At 35.9% G+C, this 14,185-nt stretch overlaps 1 pseudogene; it reads left to right on the top strand.

Moving 5' to 3' along the window:
- Positions 1–10,224: 10,224 nt before the first annotated feature.
- Positions 10,225–11,355, top strand: LOC124965651 (poly(rC)-binding protein 2-like; annotated as a pseudogene).
- Positions 11,356–14,185: the final 2,830 nt, after the last annotated feature.

The raw sequence follows: 14,185 nt of genomic DNA, 5'->3' as shown, positions 1-14,185 counted from the left end.
ATTTACAATATTTTTTAATATCTGAAGAGTCTTTACTGAGTTTAAATCTTTTGGTGAGAGAGAGATTTTGAAATCACCCAGCATTATGGTACTGGGGTCTGTGTGAGTTATTAATTTGAGAAATGTCTGTTTTAGTAAAGTAATTAGGTATTCAAGTTTTGGGGCAAAAATATTTGCTACTGTTATATCTTGTTGTTGGATTGTTTCCTTTACCAGAATGAAGTGACCTTCTTTGCCTCTTCTGATTAACTTAAGATTGATGTCTGCTTTGTCAAATATGAAAGTAGCCACTCCTGTTTGTTTTGGGGCTCCATTTTCACTTTCAAACTGTAGATGTATTTGCCTGTAATGTGAGTCCCTTATGGACCCACATATAGTTGGGTCTTGTTTTTCAATCTATTCTGCCAGTCTGTGTCTTTTTATTTGAGAGTTGAGATAATTTACATTAATGTTATCTTAAAGACAGCTTTATTAATTCCTGCCATCTTGATTTATTTCTCATATTTAAACTGGTCCTGTTTCTTATTTATTTAGTTATTCATCAGATGAGATATGTCCACTTGTGAGCCCTGAGATCTGGTTTTATTTTTTCTGTGTGTAGCGTTTCTTTAAGTATTTCCTGTAGTGCTAGCTTAGTAGTCTTGAATTCTTTCAGTTTCTGTTTATCATGGAAGATTATTATTTCCTTTTTGATTTTGAAGTCATCTTTACTAAATATATAAATCTTGTTTGAATTTTTTTTTCAGAGCTTAAAACACATCATACCAGTCCTCACAGATTTTAGAGTTTGTGCTATGAAATCTGAAGCCATTCTGAGTGGCATGCCTCTACATGTGACCTGAGATTTTTCTCTTGTGAAGTTAAAAAATATGCTCTTCTGTATGTTAAACATTTTAATTATAATGTATGTGGAGAAGTTTTTTTTTCTTTAAGCCTATTTGATCATCTGAATGCCTGCAGAATCTAAATGTCTATACTATTATCAAGATTTGGAAATAAGTTACTATTTCCCTGAATAGGTTATCCAGGTCATTATTCTGCATCTCATAACCTTCTTTGATTTCAATGATTCTTCAATTTGGTCTCCTAATGTCCTAAAATTATTGTGTATTCTGGTCATAGGTATTTATTTATTTTTCTTCAATACTGTCTCAATGTTTAAAGTTGGCCACTTCATCTTCCAGCTCTAGAATTGTCTTCAGCATGGTCTACTCTCCTAAAATGACTTTCAGCTGATCATTTTATTTGATTTATTTTGTCTTTCATTCCCAAAGTATCCATTTGGATTTTTTCAATATCTCTATATCCTTATTAAATTTGTCATCCATGTCCTTTACTGACTTCCTTAGTTCATTTAGTTGTTTTTTGGTCTTCTCTTGGAACTTAATCATTTTTATAATCAATACTTTGTATTTGTCTGGTATTTCATCCACTGCAATATCTTTGAAGTCTGTTATTGGTGAATTATGAACTTTAGAGGTGTCATATACCTAGTGTTTTCATATTTCTCATATTTCCGTTTTGGGTTTCTATGAATCTGTTAGGACAGATTTGTCTTCCACTCTTATGTTTGGGTCTTATTAGGGCATAACCTTCTTTTAGTGAAGTGTTCTGGAACTTAGGTTGTTGTGAATTTTTCAATATATTTCCAAGGGGATTTTAAAGTGTTATTTTCCTGCTAGTTATTTGTTGATGGTTAATGTATTTTGAAACAGTGTATATTTTGTCAGACCCTCAGGATTTCTCTTTTCTTGTAGGTCTCAAAAGAGTGGGGTCATCCTTGTAGAATTGGCAATTGTGTTATGTCCAGAAATGTATATGGGGTATACCATCTGTGGTTGTTCTTGTTCACCTAACAACTTTGTATATTCTAAAGGGACATGGAGTGATTATAATCAAGACCCACCATAGGTGTGGTATCCATAGCCTCTTTGTGAATTCTGTTTTTGCTGTAAGAGTGAATGTTCTTGAGTACAACCTGAAGTTCCTCCTTCATCCATTCCTGCTGACCTGGCCATTAGTTGGAAGTTTTTGCTTCTTCTTTTCTTTATATTAAATTATCATTGATGTTGAGCATGGTTAATTTGTGGAATAAGGTGTGTCTTTTGGCTGTGTGTAGATCAGCAGCAGACTCTTTGCCCTGTGATCTTGTAGTGTCCCAGTACACTCCCAGGAACTCACAGAAAAGGGGAAAACAAACAGTAGCAATAACATAGGCAAACAATATGTCTGAAAATAAATATCTGATGCCTACTATGACAGGTCTAAAAATAATTACCTCAAAAAGAAGAATAATGTTTGTCAAATGCAAAAACAGTGAATAGCCATGAACTGTATCTGGCATTAAAGCAAAGAGCAGGTGTTAACCATCCCATTCATAGCACAAACAACTGCAGGAACATGAATGGTGGGGGTAGGAGTATTATAAACCAAATAGTTCTAAAAGTTGATAATAATGCAGTTCATTAAGGAAAAAGGAGGACTGATAGGAAGATAGATGAAAGTTTAGAATGTTCAAAATATAAACAGAGAGAAAGCGAAGAGATTTAGCAAGTGATGAATATAAAGAGAAAAACAAGAGATGAATATAGCAAGAAAAATGTAAAAAGTAAAGGGAGAGATAGAACAAGGAAATTTGTTAGAGAAAAAAGGAGAGAAAGCAAAACAAACTCAAACAAAACCAAAATAAGCAAACAAAAGATCCTAACACTCAAAAGACAAGACAAATAAAAATGACAATCATAAAAATGCTGAGAAAAAAATCCAAATATCTCTGTATAAATATAAAAAAAATCCAAATATCTCTCTGTATAAATCCAAATATCTCTCTGTATAAACACACACATAAATATATATATATGTATATATATACACATACACACAACAAGTAGCAGAGCAATAACTTCAAAAACAAAAACAAAAATCAAACCAAATGAAAACAAACAAAAGGAAAAAGAGTCTTAGTGAAAAATGAAAGAATAGTCTACATTGAGGTGGTCAAACTTCTCAACAGTGATGCATGGTCACTGCTTATGCCCAACTGTCCTTCTTTCCATTTTTTCTTGGGCTATATGCTGGAGGTAAGTCATATGCATGCAACAAGATTTGGAGGTGGTTAACTCCTTCCTCTTTTTGTGGTGTTTCCCCCGCTGGAGGCTGCAGTGGACTAAAATTGAAGCTGGATGAAATAGTTTTCAAGTGACCTTCTTACCAGTGTAAGATAAGATGGAATCTGTCATTTGGAATCTTGCCCCGACAGACCAGATCATTGCAGTCCCAGAGAGAACCGGTTACAGAGTTCTAAGTGAAGAGTTCTGGCTAATGGTGTTTGATGTAATCAGGCCTTAGGAATCTGGTTGGGTGTTATCTGCTGTGGAGAGATTAGAACAACACATTCCTAGGGCTCTGCAGATGGTTATTTCTCCTGGTAGTTTGAATCTCAGGAGTTTCCCAAGAATTCCACTTGCTGGGCAGAGGACAATCCTCCACAGTTCTCACTCTGCTGCCAGAAATATGGGCTTCCCAGGCTTAGTCCCTGATGTGAAACACCTGCCTGTTCAGTTTCCCAACTTTCTTTAGCTGGTCACTTGAGCCACCAAACTCAAAGGGAAAGGAAGTTGCAATCCCTTCCGTATCTCTGACTGGAAACCCCCTGAGTACAATCTTCTCTATGCCTATTTCACTTACATTTATCTGGTACACTCTAGGCCACATGGTAGGTGCTTGCTGGGATCTTATACAATATGTGCTATGATCTCCCAGGCTCCTGCAAAAGCAAGCTGCAGTGAGCATTCTCCAGATGGCTCCTACCTCAGTCCTCCACTTCCTAGTTGAGTAATACAGCACTTTTCAAAGACCAATTCAGTTTGCAGCCTCTGGATCAGATAAGTTCATGCTGCTTAAGTGTTCTGTGGGAGTTTTCTATTCCAAATTTGTCCATTGTGTTTCTCTGCTTGTGTTATTCATCCCCCTCTGTAGTAAACCACTGCCAGGCAGGTTTAGCTTCTCTCTACTATTTCTTGTTCTTTGTTCAATGCACCCAGATTTCTGAGTCGTTATGACACTCTGCCTGTCCAATAGTGAATCTCAGTAAATTACCTCTTTCATCCACCTTGTTGAGAAGCATTACTCTCACTGCTTGAATTCTGAGTCATGGAGCAACAGGAAATGTAGCCTTTCTCTAATCCACCATCTTGAATCTCCCTAACCTTTAATGAATGCTTACTAATTGTCTCCAGGTAAATGCTTTCTTAACTGTCTCTAATACAAATGAAAAAGTGGGTATCATTAATATTTTAATTCCTACTCTTTGCTACTGTTACTTCACACTTATTTTTGAATTTTTACTTTCTCAGAATACTTTAAATTGGCTCATTCTGCTTTAATGCCATTATCTTATTCATAAATAAAATGAAAATTAGAAGTTTCCTGAGTCATAATCAGCCCACTTTTTTCCATCATCTTGATTATTTTCCATTTTGTCTCTAGGAATGATGTTGCTGTTGTTAAAATTCATATAACATTTTCTGCCAGGATTTGAGTGACTGTGAACATGACTCTGTGGCTCATCCTACTAAACCTCCCATCACAGTGTCTCATGCATCAGAATCCCACAGTGACCTTTTTCTCTTGATGTGTGTTGCATTAGTTGCCACGTTTTCAGTTTTTTTTTTTTTTTTTTTTTTTGGTTGGCGTTCCTTTTGTCCTTCCTGCCTTCCTGTGCAGGAAACAGCAAAATTACCAGCAAAAATCTCTCTTTTTTTTTTTTTCCTCTTTCTAGTCCCATCTTTTGCATTTTCCCCTTTTACTTTTCTTTGTCTTAGTAGCTTTCTTTGTCTATTTATAGCTAATATTTTCAATTGATTTTATTGGACCAAAGGTGAGAAATATTTTTCTGGATAAATTTTAAATTTTATTAAGAAGGTAATGTCCTCTTTTACACATAAATTACTAGGGTTTTGGTAAAAGGGTAGGTAGCATAACACACGATTATGTGTGTAACACAATAACATGCTATTATGGCATATCTTTATATGCTAGGTCATGGTGTCAAGGATATTTCTCCAAAATACAGATCACTAACATAGAGCAAGGGAATTGAGGGGGTGGGAGGAGGGACAGGAAATGTTAGCAACAGTGGAATGAAACTGGCCAAGTTATCCTATTTACAAAATATGAATATAACATAGCGAATTTCACCTTTATGTACACCTGTAATCCACTAATTTAAATAACTATAAATAAATAGAAGAAATACAAATAGACCAGAGGAAAGGAAACAGGGAAAGGGTGGAGGAGAGGGAAAGAAGAAGTACTCTGGACTGACTTAAAGCAAACTATATTCTATGCTTATAGAATTATATCAAAAGGAATTTCAATATTATGTATAACTATAATTTACTTATTAAAAAATTCTCCAGTGAACTATGCATTTTCAATGAAGAAATATGCTATTATTCATATGGAAATATTTGTTAAATGAATGAAATATGAATGAATACAAACAACAGAATCAGATCTGGAGTTATATTTTTTAAATAACCCACCATAAAAACATAAGATTAGTAAGCACATGTCATTTTATCATTAATGCTACTTCTCTCTAATGAGTTTTAGTCAACCTTGGAAAAACTTTAGATTATTTCACTATAATTTTGTAGAATCATATGACATGATTTTGTTTATTTCAGGTAATTATATAATTCTATATACAAAAATAAATATAGGGCATATCAAAAATTTGCAAAACTAAGGAAAAATAAACTCTATCTCAATAATTTTTTCAGTTAAACTTCTGGGTGTTTTCATCATTAATCTGTTATTTCCTTTATAGGCATAATTTTGTAAAAATTCACCAATATGAGTATAATATATTTCATATATTATGAAGTGGGAAATGAGAAAAAAAATAGAAAATGAAAGTAGAAGTTGATACTTCCTTCTTAAGTTAATGTGCTATGAAGAAGAAAGTAGCATTAAAATAATATAAATTAAAATATTTGTTTCATCAATTTATTTTGGCTACTGCAATTTGTAATATACATGAACACACAGAAGATGGTTGTATTTCTATCATAAAGACACCAGTCACCCCACTATTTAAATCTTACTTTTAGTTTATGTTCAAATTATGCAGATAATGTGTTTGAAAACTTGTGAATACTTAGGTTCTTGTTCTACTCTTGTTCAATCTCTTTGGTAAAATTTCATCCTTCAGTAATTACATTTTTTTCTCTGTTTCTGTTACTAAACAGGTAAATAAGTCCCAGCACCCCCCCACACACAAACTGGTTAACTTACTCTGAATATCCTTCAGTTGATTAAAATTTAAAAGTTATACCTATACCTTAAATGTTTCAAAAAATTAAACCCATATAAATTTATAAATTATCAAATTAATTTGTTTTCCAATTAATTGATTTTTCTGGTTAAAGGAGGAAAAAAACAAACAACACCAAACATTTTCTTGATAGATAAGGTTCATTCATGTGGGAAGAAATGTCCACTGAAAGTAAGTAAGTAAGGGCATTTCATTTTAAAGGACAGTTTGAAGATCATAGCTTCAGTGAAAGCCGAGCTGATTTTTTTCTGTAGAACTGTAACAACAGAACAAACCAGGGCTTCTCTAGATCCAGATGTGGGCTACCTGACAGCCCCAGGCATACCTTCCTTCCTCCTCCAGGGCTCGGTCCTCCCGGTGGCTTGGCTGTTTTCTAGTTCTGTTCGTGAGGCTTCCTTGCCATCAATCCACTCTAGTTCAAATTTCCCAGGAGACAATGTGGTTGATTGTATTATCATCCTAAATATTTACTGTCACAAACTGCCACATCCCTTCTCCAGGTCTCTCTGTGGGAGAAGTGCTCATGCTCACTCTCTTGATTGCACCTATGCTATGTCACCTGTGTGTCCAATGCAATATGAGTAGAAATGCTGTGTGTCCCACTCAAGCAGCTATTGTTTTAAGTCAGAATATTGTCCAACATGTTATTTTCACTTCTTCCAAAAGACTGGCAAAGGTCTAATAGAGGCTTTTGTTATGGTTTGGATCTGAGGTATCCCCAACAGCTCTGGCAAATACAGGAATATTCAGAGGGAAAACAATTAGATCTTGAGAACTGTAACATGATCAGTCCATCCTAGTTTGAATGTACTGACTGGTAGGTAAAAATAGGAAGGTCTTGAGTAAATGGAGGAGAGGGGTAACTGAGGATGTGCCATGGAAGAAGTATCTTCCCTGAGGCCCTTTCTTCTTTTTTTGCTCTCTTGCTCTCTGCTTCCTGACCCCACCATAAACTGAGTGGCTTTCTTCTGCTGCGCCCTTCCCTATGATGTGCTGCCTCACCCTGGGCCTAGAGCAATGGAATATGCTGTATACAGACAGAAGCCTCTAAAATCATAAGCCCCAAATAAGTTTTTATTTCTCTAAGTTACTCTTGTTAAGTATTTTGGTCACAGTGATGCATATGCTAACTAAAACAGCTTTTCTTTCAATCTCTTAAACTCAACACCTATGCAGCAAATATGCAGTCAATCAAAATGGATATGTACCATGTGCAAGGAATTCTTTATTGTTATTTTATACCACTGAGATGTTGAGGTATCAAAGAGTAATAGATTTTTAAAAAAAATCATGTTATTAGGTGCCTAGTCACTCACGTAAGGAATTTATCTTGGATAGAGGCATCGTTCTGTACCAATCTAGGAGTTTATGGTCAGTTCATATTGGATACCTTTTAGTCACATAACTAATCCTACTAACTCAGCTATGGCCAGAAGAGAAAGTTCGAGTAGCAACAAACATGGTGATCTGGTTGTATCCCAAAGCAGAGTATAGATATGACATACATTCTTTAAAAATGAGACATTTTAAATGGGAAACCAACTTGCCTGTTCATTTAGGCCCAGCAATATAGGCAAGGTTTTCACAATGTTGATATATATTCTGGGAAAGAGAGAATCTCAGTATTAGAGTATGAAGATATAGTTGGAAAAAGAGTTCTCAGTTTTAGAAAACAATTCCCTTATAATTCAAAATATATATACTAAATGTCATTGTGACATAATTTTAAGATTCATAAAAAGAATTTTAATCTGAAGAGATTACATTGATAATGAAATCCTTTCTCTTCTTTTTTGTGAAGTAAAATGTCATTTGAAATAGGTTCAATATGACCTTTACTCAAACTTGCAGCTATTATACTACACTAAAAAATCCAAAAAACGAAGTGCCAGATAAACCTGTAGGAAAGTAAAATTGCTTACCATTCCTTGAAAATATTCTGACACTTGCTTTAGGACTTTATTCATTCAGGCATGCATTCGATTCATTCCTCCATTTGAACAGAGAACATCCTTTGAGTGTTTCTTATACAACAGAAATGATGCTCACAATTTGAAAGCCATCAATAAAACACATATAAATACTTACTCAGGTCTTCCTAAATATAATTTTTATCAAATTATAAGCATAAACTTCAGCATACCTTTAACTCATGTATGTGTTCAAATCAGTCATTTTATCCTGAGAATTTCAGACAAATTCATGCCAAAATAAAAAGCCATATAAAAAGAAAGCAAAAGTTACATATAAGACTAAGGGTACAGCAGAATAAAAAAAAAAATACAGAAAATTCATCGTAATGTAAAACATAGCATTTATTTGCTATCAGATCTATGAGAAATCCAATGAATAATGGAACCTAAGAAACTGGCTGTTTTATAATCGAAATGATTATTTTATTACCAGCACCTTTATTTAATGCATTTTATAGACCATTAGTGAATATCTTAAGTGAAATATTGTCTCTCAGATCATTTTAGAAACAACATATTTGTTGTTAGCAAACATTATATAAAATACTGCTTAATAACTCCCATTTTATATTAAAATAATAATAATAACAATCAAAATATTAATGGTATCAGTGTTAGAGGGTTACTCAAGATGACAAAAAAATATTATAATTTGTGCCCAAATGTCATGTTTGAATATGGAAGACAGTATAAATGTCATATAATTTTTTTAAATTTTAAAAATTTTATTTGACACATAATAGTTGTAGTGATTTCGTGCACTATGTGATAATCCAATACATGTATAAATTTTTAATGATTAAAAGAGGGTAATTAGCATTTCCATTACATTAAATGTATATCAATTCTTTGCCCTGAGAACATTAAAATCCTCTCTTCTAAGAAATAAAGAACAGTATTCCATTCAGAATCACCTCAAAAAAAAATAAAATAAAATAGTTCGGAATCAATCTAACAAAAGAGGTGAAAGACCTCTACAATGAAAACTGAAGAACACTATAAAAAGAAATTGAATATGACCTTGGAAGATGGAAAAACCTCCCATGCTCCTGGATAGGCAGAATTAATATTGTCACGATGGCCATATTACCAAAAGTACTATACAAATTTAATGCAATTCCTATTAAATCCCAATGACTGTTCTTCTTAGAACTAGAAAAAGCAAACATGAAATTCATTTGGAAAAAGAAGAGACCCAGAGTAGCCAAAGAAATTCTTACCAAGAAAAGTGAAGCAGGAGGTATCACTATATCAGACCTCAAACTATACTACAGAGCTATAGTGATCAAAAGAGTCTGGTATTGGCACCAAAACAGACATGTAGACCATTGGTACAGAATAGAAGACACAGAGACAAACCCACATAAACACAGGTATATCATGTTAGACAAAGGTGCCCAAAACATTCACTAGAGAAAAGATAGCTTATTCAACAAATGGTGCTGGGGATGAATGGAAAGCCACATATAACAAAATGAAATTAAACCCTTATCTCTCACCCTGCATGAAACTGAACTCACTGTGGATCAAAGACTTAGGCACTAGAACAGAGATCCTGCAACTATTAGAAGAAAAGTAGGCCCAGTGCCTCACCGTGTAGGCCTAGGACTTCACTTCCTTAACAAGTCCCCTAAAGCACAAGAAGTTAAATCAAGAATCAATAAATGGGCCCAGACCAGCAGAGGCAGTAGCCCGAGCAGCCTCAGCCTGAGCACTCTCCCCACCGCCCTCAGCCGCCCTCCACACTCCCTGGGGTCTCTTTCCCCTTTACTCCTCCTCTCCACCCCACTTCCTCCTCCATCTGCCTGCTGGGGGCCCCCTCACTTTCCCGTCCGCCCCTATAGTTCTGCGGGCCTCCAGTCCTTGCCCTTCCCGCCCGCTCCCCACCAGTGACCAAAGACTTGACCAGTCAAAGTCCAGCTCCTCATAACCCTGCTCGACATGGACACCGGTGTGAATGAAGCTGGATTCAATGTCACTCTCACCATTCAGCTACTACATGGGAAGGAAGTTGGCAGTATCATCGGAAAGGAAGGAGAATCAGTTAAGAAGATGTGCTGCACGTACCAGCATCTCAGAAGGGAATTGTCCTGAGAGAATGATCTCTTTGGCTGGACCCACTGATGCCATCTTCAAAGGCTTTGCTATATTCATTGAGAAACTGGAAAAGGACATCAGCAGCTCTGTGATGTGGCACAGCTGCCAGTAGAGACCCCCGGTCACTCTAAGGCTGGTGGTCCCTGCTAGTCAGTATGGCTCTCTCATTGGAAAAAGGTGGTTGCAAGATTAAGGAAATACGAGAGAGAACAGGGGCTCAAATCCGGGTGGCAGGGCATATGCTCCCCAATTCAACAAAGCAGGCCATCACTATTGCTGGCATTCCGCAATCCATCGCTGAGTGTGTCAAACAGATCTGCGAGGTCAGGTCGGAGACTCTCTCCCAGTCCCTCCCCAACTCCCGCCCCAAAAGGCGTGACCATCCATTACCCGCCCAAGTCAAGTTCTCCCGTCATCTTTGCAGGTTGTCAGGACAGGTACAGCACAGGCAGCAACTGTGCGAGCTTTCCCCACACCACCCGGCCCATGTGCCTCCACCCTGACCTGGAGAGACCACCTCTATAGGCCTAAACTATTCAAGGACCGTATGCCATTCCACAGCCAGATTTGACCAAGTTCACCAGTTGGCAACACAACAGTCTCATTTTCCTGTGATGCAGGGCAACACAGGATTCAGTGGCATTGAATCCAGCTCTCCAGAGGTGAAAGGCTGTTGGGCAGGTTTGGATGCATCTGCTCAGTTTCAGACTACTTCTTATGAACTCGCCATTTCAAACGACTTGATTGGCTGCATAATTGGGCGTCAAGGGGCCAAAATCAATGAGATCCGTCAGATCTGGGGCACAGATCAAAATCGCGAACCCAGTGGAAGGGTCGACTGATAGGCAGGTTACCATCAGTGGATCTGCTACCAGCATTAGCCTGGCTCAATGTCTAATCAACGTCAGGCTTTCCTCGGAGACAGACGGGTGGGGGAGCAGCTAGAACAAGGCAGATTCACCCATAATCCCTTTCTGCTCTTCACCACCACCCGTGATCCATCTGTGTCGTTTCTGAACAGTCAGTGATTCCATATTTAGTTTTATAAGCTTCTCTCCGCCCCCCCCCCCTTTTTATTTTGGCTCTTGAATTTTTCTGTCATGGAAAAAAGAGTGGACTAGTAATACATTTCAGTTTAATTCTGTAATGTCAGGAATTTTTCAAAAAAATTAAAAGATGGACTGGAGCTTTTTCTTTGTGAATGGAAACTGGATGTCACAGTGGGAAAAAAAAGAATCAATAAATGGGATGAACTCAAGCTAAAAAATTAAAAAAAAAAAAAAAAAAAAAAAAACTTTTCAGCAAAAGAAGCAGCCAATAATGTGAAGAGAGGGTCTACAGATTGGGAGAAAATCTTTACCACTTGCACTTCAGATATATCATTACTGTCTAGGATACATAAAGAACGCTAGAGAATTTAACACCAAAAAACAAATAACCCAGTCAATAAATGGGTTAAGGAACTGAACAGACACTTCAGAGAAGATATACAATCAACTAATGAATATATGTAAAAATGTTCAACATCACTAGTCATTAAAGAAATGCAAATCAAAACTACTCTAAGATTTCATCTAACTCCAATTAGAAAGACAATTATTAAGAATACAAACAACAATAAATGTTGGCAAGGATGTGGGGGAAAAGGTACACTCATACATTGCTTGTGGGAATGCAAATTGGTGCAACCATTGTGGAAAGCAGCATGGAGATTCCTCAGAAAACTTGAAATGGAACCACCATTTGACCAAACTATCCCATTCCTCGGTTCATACCTAAAGAACATAAAATCAACATATTACAGTGACAAAGCCACATCAATGTTTATAGCAGCTCAATTCACAATAACTAAACTATGGAACCAACCTAAAAGTCCTTCAACAGATGAATGAATAAAGAAAATGTGTATATGTATACATGGTGGAATATTATTCAGCCTTAAAGAAGAATGAAATTCTGGCATTTGCTGGTAAATGGATGGAGTTAGAGAATATCATACTAAGTGAAATAAGCCAAACTCCCAAACAAAAAGCCAAATGTTTCTCTGATATGTGGAAGCTAATTCATAAAAAGGAGGGGGATGGAGAAGAATAGAGTTACTTTATATTAGGTAGAGGGGAGTGAAGGAAGGAAAAGAGGTTTGGGGGTAGGAATGATAGTAGAGTGAAACAGACATTATTACCTCATGTACATGTATGACTTCATGACAGATGTGATTCTGCAATATTTATAATCTGAAAAATGAGAGATTACACTATTTACATATGATCGGTCACAGTGTATAAATGCATTCCATTATGTACAAGTAATTAGAACAAATAAAATTTAAAAAAATTAAAATAAAAAAGGTTTAGCAAAAAAATCCTCTTTCTAGCTATTTGAAATACATAATAAGTGATTCTAAACTATGTATACCTTTTTGGGTTACAGAACACTAGAATTGATTCCTCCTTTCTGAGTCTGTGATGATAGCTACTTCCAACTTCTATCTCTTTCCCTACTTCCCCTCCTAACTTTCTGATGATCACTATTCTCCTCTCTGCTTCTATGAGATTAACCTTTTCTATATAATAGTCTATGACACATATTATAAGGAAAGTAAAGGTAAATCATAAAGGAAGTTTAGAGAAGAGAAAAATCACACTTGGAAGTGAGATTAGAAAGTGTTTTCCATAAAGGTAATATTTGTGTTATGCTGTAGTGGAAAAGAACAATTTCGATAGTCAGACCAAATTGTAGATAGATTACTGCAATATAAAACAGGCAGGTATTTAGCACAAGTGGGAAAGAATGTGAGTGATTCTCTTTATGTAGAGCATAGCTCTTCCATAAAGTGTGAAGTAAAGTTGAGTTGACAGGAACTTGACGAGAGACCTCCTTAAACACTGTTTCAGAATTTGGAGTTTGTTCTTTATCTAATGGGGAGACTGTCATAGATCTTCAGAGAATGTAGGAAATAAACATGGCTTTTTCATCAAAAGATTAATCTCAGAGCAGAGGACAGAATACATTACAAATGGAAGATGGTGAAAATAGGAAAAATATAAATGAAAATAATGGCGCTCTAAGAACTTAAAAGAGATAGATGAAAATTTAAAAAAATAATACTGAAGAGAAAGAGAGTAAGCACAAAAATGTAGGGCAAAAAAAAGTCTCAGAAGGTCAGAGATGCTTGTCAGAAAGGGGAAACTGAAAGTTCTTTATTCCAAATATGAGAGTTTCAAGAAATAAGGACTGAGATAGGCGACCGTACCTGAATCATAATCAAAATTAATCTAGACTTATTAGGATAAAATTAATTATGTTTATTCTAAGCTTGTTTTTCATCAATAAGATTTTCCCCTCAATAATTAAACCAGATTGCTAGATATACAGAACTAAAAGATAAAAACTCATATGTATCATCATATACATACAAGGAATCTATATCCATATATATATGTATATATATATGTACATATATATATATATAAGAAAATCAGTGATGATGTTTTAAAGAAGGTCTGAATGAATTCAATCAATCTAGTAGATAAAAGTGTGACATCAGTGCAATTATCATAGACATTATGATGGGCACAGGGAATCCTCTCACTTGTGGAAGCATGTCTTGTGTTCCTTGGAAGCCTGCCTCTGTAGCTCAGGCTGACATACTCTCCTCTCATTGTTTCCTGATATCTGAAGTACTCTCAGGTAGCCCAAATAAGAACATATAGCTTTTCTTGGGGCAGGAGTACTAGGGAACTAGCCCAGTCACCTTTAATACATCCTCAGTTCT

Source organism: Sciurus carolinensis, chromosome 15 (genome assembly GCF_902686445.1).
Source record: "Sciurus carolinensis chromosome 15, mSciCar1.2, whole genome shotgun sequence".
Taxonomy (NCBI): Eukaryota; Metazoa; Chordata; class Mammalia; order Rodentia; family Sciuridae; genus Sciurus; species Sciurus carolinensis.
The sequence above is the reverse complement of the archived record's forward strand: the minus strand, read 5'-3'. Positions and strand labels throughout refer to the sequence as shown.